This window comes from Bactrocera tryoni, unplaced genomic scaffold (assembly GCF_016617805.1).
Source record: "Bactrocera tryoni isolate S06 unplaced genomic scaffold, CSIRO_BtryS06_freeze2 scaffold_675, whole genome shotgun sequence".
In the NCBI taxonomy this organism is placed as follows: domain Eukaryota; kingdom Metazoa; phylum Arthropoda; class Insecta; order Diptera; family Tephritidae; genus Bactrocera; species Bactrocera tryoni.
Genome location: NW_024396341.1, coordinates 1,982 through 9,842, shown reverse-complemented (window position 1 = coordinate 9,842; position 7,861 = coordinate 1,982). Strand labels below are relative to the sequence as shown.

The following is a 7,861-nucleotide window of genomic DNA, read 5'->3' as shown; positions in this document are numbered from 1 at the left end:
CAAGTACAAGCAGTTTGAATAAAATCACCGACCAATTATCCATGAAAATTTATCTCCATTTTGGTAGTTGGATAGCACAAGTTCGTTTGAAAGGTTCCATACGTGGGCGTCATGCGCTGCTCCACCATAAACTCTACTTACAGCTCTTATATATGTACATGTTAAATCTAATGATAAAGTATAATAAATAAGTCTGAATAAAACCGAGGTCTTCCTCTTCCTCTGCTTCCCCGGCGGGTACGGCGTCGAATACTTTCAGAGCTGGAGTGTTTTCGTCCATTCGGACAACATGACCTCAGCCAGCGTAGCCGCTGTCTTTAATTCGCTGAACTATGTCAATGTCGTCAGGATATATCTCGTACAGCTCATCGTTCCATCGAATGCGATATTCGCCGTGGCCAACGCGCAAAGGACCATAAATCTTTCCGCAGAACTTTTTCTCTCGAAAACTCGCAACGTCGACTCATCAGTTGTTGACATCGCCCAAGCTCTGCACCATATAGCAGGACGGGAGTTATGAGCGACTTATAGAGTTTGGTTTTGTTCGTCGAGAGAGGACTTACTTTTTCAATTGCCTACTCAGTCCCGAAGTAGCACCTGTTGGCAAGAGCAATCCTGCGTTGGATTTCCAGGCGCTGACATTGTTGGTGGTGTTAATACTGGTTCTAAATAGACGAAATTATCTTTCAACTTCAAAGTCATGACTGTCAACAGTGACGTGAGTGCCAAGTCGCGAATGCGACGACTGTTTGTTTGATGACAGGAGATATTTCGTCTTGCCCTCGTTCACTTCCAGACCCAATTGTTTTGCTTCCTTGTCTAGTCTGGAGAAAAGCAGAACTAACGGCGCAAAGGCCGATGATATCAATATCATCAGCATACGCCAGCAGCTGTACACTCTTATAAAAGATGGTACCTTCTCTACTAAGTTCTGCAGCTCGAACTATTTTCTCCAGAAGCAGGTTGAAGAAAAGTCACACGATAGGAATCGCCTTGTCTGAAACCTCGTTTGGTATCGAACGGCTCGGAAAGGTCCTTCCTGATTCTGACGGAGATTTTGGTGTTGCTCAACGTCAGCTTACACAGCCGTATCAGTTTTGCGGGGATACCAAATTCAGACATCGCGGCATAAAGGCAGCTCCTTTTCGTGCTGTCGAAAGCAGCTTTGAAATCGACGAAGAGGTGGTGTGTGTCGATTCTCCTTTCACGGGTCTTTTCCAAGATTTGGAGCATGGTGAATATCTGGTCGGTTGTTGATTTTCCAGGTCTGAAGCCACACTGATAAGGTCCAATGAGTTTGTTGACGGTGGGCTTTAATCTTTCACACAATACGCTCGATAGAACCTTATATGCGATGTTGAGGAGGCTAATCCCACGGTAGTTGGCGCAGATTGTGGGGTCTCCTTTTTTATGGATTGGGCATAGCACACTTAAATTCCAATCGTTGGGCATGCTTTCGTCCGACAATATTTTACAAAGAAGCTGATGCATGCTCCTTATCAGTTCTTCGCCGCCGTGTTTGAATAGCTCGGCCGGTAATCCATCGGCCCCCGCCGCTTTGTTGTTCTTCAGGCGGGTAATTGCTATTCGCCCTACTTCATGGTCGGGCAATGGGACGTCTGCTCCATCGTCATCGATTGAGGTTTGTTTACGTACAAATCAGTTGACACGGCCACAAACCAGGATGACGTAGTCAACTATCCTACAGAATTTTTAAATTCATTGGACTTGCCTGGACTACCACCATATAATTTGAAATTAAAAGTAGGTCAGTTTTCATCATGCTGCGTAATGTTAATCAACCTCGACTTTGCAATGGAACGAGATTGGTTGTGAAGAAACTCATGAATAACATCATCGAAGCTAAAATAATCAAAGGAAAATACAAAGGAGAGGATGTCTTAATCCCATGAATACCTATGATTCCAACGGATTTGCCATTTAATTTTAAGAGGTTGCAATTTCCCGTGCGTCTGGCGTTTGCGATGCCCATAAATAAATCGCAAGGCCAATCGTTGCAAGTTTGCGGAATAAACTTAGAGTTTCCCTGTTTCGCACATGGACAATTATACGATGCGTGATCGCGTGTCGGAAAACCAACATCCTTATTAATTTACGCACCGCAAAAAAAAAAAAAAACTAAAAATATTGTCTACCAGAAAGCACTATATTAATTAACTGTATATGATCATAACTGTGTTGTATTTAATTTAAGCAAAGATTTGTTTATCATGTTCACAGTCCAGAAACGAGCACATCCTAGAAAATTTTAAATTTTTGTATATGAAGTGTATAAATATAAATAAATGACTTAATATGTATATAATATGTGCATTTGGATCCTTAATGTCAACGTGTATTAGTAACTCTTTATTTTCATCAACTTGGCTCCATCTACTTGGGAACCACTTGGCTCGCCAGGACATGATAATATGGTGGAAGTACTAGGCGACTCGGACAAATCTGATTCGATCAGAACATTATCAATGTTGAGCTGCTGGCTGTCTTCAATAACATCAATATCTACCAGAACATTATTGATGTTGGGCTTTTGGCTGTCTTCAATAACTTGAATGTCCTGTATGTCTTCGGCCGATAAATTTAATTCACAGAATGTCTCCTCAGATGATGAAGATGGCATTGTAGAAACGTGTTTTGATTTAGATAGCAGCTTTTGCTTTAATATATTTTTTTGTACTTTTCCCTGTTCACGCGTATTATTCGTTCTACATTCTTACCACACTTGGTACAAAATCTGAAGGTAACAGCGATTATGTTGTAGCATTCGTCGCATCTTAATAATAATTTCATACAATCTGGATAGTTATTATTTTTTTTTCTGCCGTTCCATCCACTTTTTACAAAACGGACAATGCATTTTAAGGAGTTGAGGGATATATAGCTTCACTATAACTATGTATATTATAGTTGTTTGAATTCTTTATTTTCTCGATGACAGATGTAGTTATTCTTCTTTTCCTAACCATGACCATTGTCAAAAACAAAAACGACAGATGTAGTTTGATAGTTATAGTGTAAATATTTGTCAGTATTCACTCAAAAAAAAATTGTCTGTGGTAAAATGTCACTTGAAATGTTAACGTCTCTTTGCTGTGCATCTATACTATAATTCTTTAATATTCCTAAAAATCTAAAAGCAGCAAATTTCAATACAATTAAAAAAGTATTGTGTCATGTGTTTGAGACTTACTAAATATGCCTCCAATGACTAGGCGGTGCGAAGTTCGCCGGGTCAGCTAGTGAATAATAACATATCTGGAAAAATTAGGAAAAATTATTAAATACTGTATCATTGACGTAGACATTATTCCATGCGAAATTTCATCATGCAACTTTAGTAGAAATTATAAGGCCATAATTACAAAAGAGGCATTGTTGAGATTTTGTATACCTTAGTTATACTTTATACCTACCCATTGCACTATGTTTAGCTCCTATCTATGTTATTACCATGGTTTTGAATTGTACCTACCTATAAGTTAATTAGGGTTCTAAAGCAGGATAATTATGTTGAAAAAATTAGTGCTCTATTATTATTAATATATAATAAAATACATGTCTGGAAAAATTAGGGATTTAATTATTTTAAGGAAAATTAAAAAAGGTGCGTGGAGTCCCTACGCGCGGATGAAGTTATACTTCTTAGTGATATTCCAAGAAATGCATATCATTTTGAATGAAAGAAAACTTGAAAACTTAAATTCACATTTTATAAATTTATTATAATCTATTATTTCCCCGAGCATGCCTTTGCCAACAAGTCGTCTTTTCGCGACGATGGCAAAAGCTAAAAATCATAAATTGCACAACTTTCTTGTGCTTCTCGCAAAAATCTGCGTCGATATATACTCACGATCATACGTATACATTTATACATATTTACACATGTTTGTAGGCGAAGCTGCTACAGCGGCAAGGGGTGACAATCGGTGGCCATTACTTTACTTATTATGCCATAGAAATTCCATTGCTACGAATATGGAAATGACAACGAAATAATGCAAATATGCATATTTCTAAAGGTCATTCCTGAGAAGTATAGTCTTAACTTTTCAACGGCCAACGCAGAGCATTTCAACCAAAAGTAATTTATTCATTAAAATCACCACTCAGAAGTCGTTTTATCCGTTGTAAGCGAACGATTTTCGAAGAAACATCATTTCTCATATGCCACAAGACACAATTAGAAACGAACTTCTTAAACCTCACGCTGTCAGATTAAACGATATACCTCGTCATCGCGGGTCGATTTCCAAAAAATGTAAATACTAACTACAGAAATAATCCTGTAAAGTATAGCCTTAATTTTTCAACGGCCAACGCAGGGTATTTCAACAAAAGGTCACATAAAATAGTTGAGAATTCGCAGAAATAAAAGACAAAGGAAAGAAAAAGCAGTATAACTTCAATAATGAACAAGCACACAAACATACATATGCGCAGCATGAGCAAGGAAAGAGGTAACAATCGGCGATCCATTGTATATTTCTCTCATGCATAACCAAACCATAATTAGGACTACGCAATTCAAGTGTCAATGGTGGTGTTGGTGGTAAGCGCTTCAAAAGTTACGACGAGCACGTAGTTACGTAGGTTCGAATCCCAACAGAATTTATTTTTTTTTAATTGAATATGTGATCTTATTTTATGATAACTCATTTTAAATATATAAAAGATTTACCTAAACATTATGATGATATGTTCATGATGCATACGCAATGTACGAATGTAAGCAATTACGTTTTGCCGTCGGCATTTCAATTTCTCATGCTTCAATTTTTGCTTTCAACCAAGAAATTGCTTGCATGTATGTATGTACATATGTGCAATATATGTCTTTGCGTTTTGCCGTCGGCATTTCCATATTGACATCCAAAAGTAATTATGTATTTCATTGTTTCGTTTTGGCCCAATTTTGTATATTAAGACAAGTGTCAATAATTGCGCCAAAATCAAATATATTATATATACATATGAAAACATGTTTTAAACTTTACATAAAATTGAAGTGTCAATAATTGCGCCAATTTTCATAAAGTTGGAAATTTTGCGCGAATAAGGCGGGTGCGGGTTAAGTCGTGAATTTTACTTATATTAATTAATTTGAAAGTGCCGAAAAATGCGAAACGAAAATTCAATAAATTTACATAAATTTAAGTAAATTTACATGTATTTCGATTTATATTTAATTGTCAATAAATTTTTTAAAAATTATTTGCCCTAGTTGTCCATTTTTTTATTTTCTCACACATTTCAGCCGATTTTTGTATAGAAATTTGACCGGCGTAGAAGCAAAATGCGAAACAATCACACATATGTGCATATATTATGTCATTTGTCTGTATATTTGCGAAAGCAAATGTTCTACAAAAGCATATTTCTATACTTCAACAAAATTATTAGAATCATCGTATGTTTCTTATGTACATGCATAACCAAACCATACTTAAGTCTGCGCAATCTAAGTGTCAATGGTGGCGTTGGTGGTAAGAGCTTGGAAATTCAAGATGATACCACAGGTCTCAGGTTCGAATCTCGACAAAATAAATATTTAATTTTTTGCTTTTAACATCGCATACTATACAAATAGATATTTTTCTTACTAATAGAAATTAAATTTATCACAGCAATATTATGTATATGTTTGTTATGTATATTTCTGTGATAAATTTAATTTCTATTAGTAGGAAAAATATTTATTTGTATAGTATACGATGTTAAAAGGCATACATCTTCTATCCTATCTTGTGTATCTGCACATGCTCATATGATTGTATGTATACACATGTGCGCGTTCAGAAATTGAAATCATATTTTCATCACTTATCAGTATACTTATTACATGTGCGCGCATTGACTTGCATGTTCATACATTCATATATACATATGTACATATATTTGCATACATTGCCAAACAAATAATGCACAAGCATACAAACATACATATGCGTACACATATGAATATGTCACCAACAATCGGCGATCCATTGTATATTTCTTTCATACATAACCAAACCATAACTAGGACAACGCATTATAAGCGCCAATGGTGGTCTAGGTGGTAAGCGTTTCAAAAGTTACGATGAGCACGTAGGAGGTACGTAGGTTCGAATCCCAACGGAATTGATTTTTTAATTGAATATGTTACCAACCAAAAATTGAAACATTGTTCTACAAAAACAACAACAGCATAAGCATGGCAACATTGTGTTGTTGGTAGAAAAGCCGAGCTGTGCCGAAAGAAACGAACAAACGATCGCCGATTGTCACTGCTTCGCTTGCTGCTCGCACATCTTCGCAGACAAAGTTGCGTAGATTCATATTGAGCAAGTTGGCGTAGATTCATATTGAGCAAGGTTGCGCAACCCGAATCTATCGCAACCTTTTCCGAACTCGTATAAGAAGTATAACTTCAAAAAAACCTTTTTGCTCCTTATCTTATGTTACGTGTTCTTAACATAATTTAGATTTATTTAGAATGTATTATTTGTATAGTTGTTAATTCTGATAACAATATAAAAATAATGTAAAAAAATATTAGTTCCGTTACACCTACAAACTATGTATATTACATTGCGGAGAAAATTGATTTGCTATTTAATGAAAAGGGTAATTCACAATTTTGTGATGATATTTAGCCAAGTTGCCCATGTATGAACTAAGTTTGGATTGGCGGCCGACCCTAACAATTCTTTTGAAGATTAAAGCGATAACATGGGCGATAATCTATGCTAAATTTCAAGAAATGTTTCTTGTCACATAAGAACTTAATTTTGATTTTTCAGTTTGTATGGCAGGATTTGTTATCCGATCTGCAAAATTTTTTCAATTATTGAAAAATATATCTCCTTAACTGAAAAAGTCTCCAATGCAAGCATTTTACTCCGACCGTTCAGTTTGTATGGAAGCCATATGCTATAGTAATCCGATGTGAACAATTTTTTCGGAGATTACATTGTTGCCCTAGAAAATAATCTACATCAAATTCCGTGACCATACTTTATCAAATGCAAATTCCATTTCCATACCAACACTAGATTCCGATCGTTCAGTTTGCCTAGCAGCTACATATATGCTATAGAAAGCCGATCTGAACACTTTTTTCGTATATAACATTATTACGTTAGAAAATAACCTGTGCCAACTTTTGTGAAGATACATTGTCAAATGTGAAAGTTTTCCATACAAGAACTTGATTCTAATCGTTCAGTTTCTACGGCAGCTTTATGTTATAGTGGTTCGATATCGGCAGTTCCGACAAATGAGCAGCTTTTTGAAGAGAAAATGACGTTTACAAAATTTCAAAACGGTATCTTAAAAACTGAGGGACTAGTTCGTATATATACAGACAGACAGGCAGACGGACACGCAGTCCCAAAATATTATAAGCCGCTTCTTGAGCCGATATTTCTTACCCGTTTACAAATTTGTTTCCGGTGCGCTGTAGTTTTCTTCTAATGGAGAAATTCCCAGCATTTATTTCCTGCATTGCTTGTCTCAGTAGTGCTGATATAGATATAATGATGATGATTATTTATAGAACTTTATCTTATATATAAAAATGATTCGCAAAATGTGTTGCTAAGCGCATGACTTAACAACGCCTTGACCAATTTGGCCAATTCTTCTTTCTAAATTTTCGTTGAGGTTCGGGGATGGTTTTTACGGCAAGGAAATTTCGAATTGTTGCCGGAAAACCACTAAAAACAGCTCTTTTCTTTATCCCATACAAACGAATGATTGTTTGTTTGTTAGTAACACTAAGAGAACGGCTGCACGAATCGTGATGGAATTTGCAGAGGTTGTTCGTTGTGGACCGGGGATGGTTTGGAAATAAAAA

At 36.1% G+C, this 7,861-nt stretch overlaps 1 pseudogene; it reads right to left on the bottom strand.

Annotated features, from left to right (window-relative positions):
- Positions 1-4,125: 4,125 nt before the first annotated feature.
- Positions 4,126-4,324, bottom strand: LOC120781373 (annotated as a pseudogene).
- Between the last annotated feature and the right edge of the window lie 3,537 nt (positions 4,325-7,861).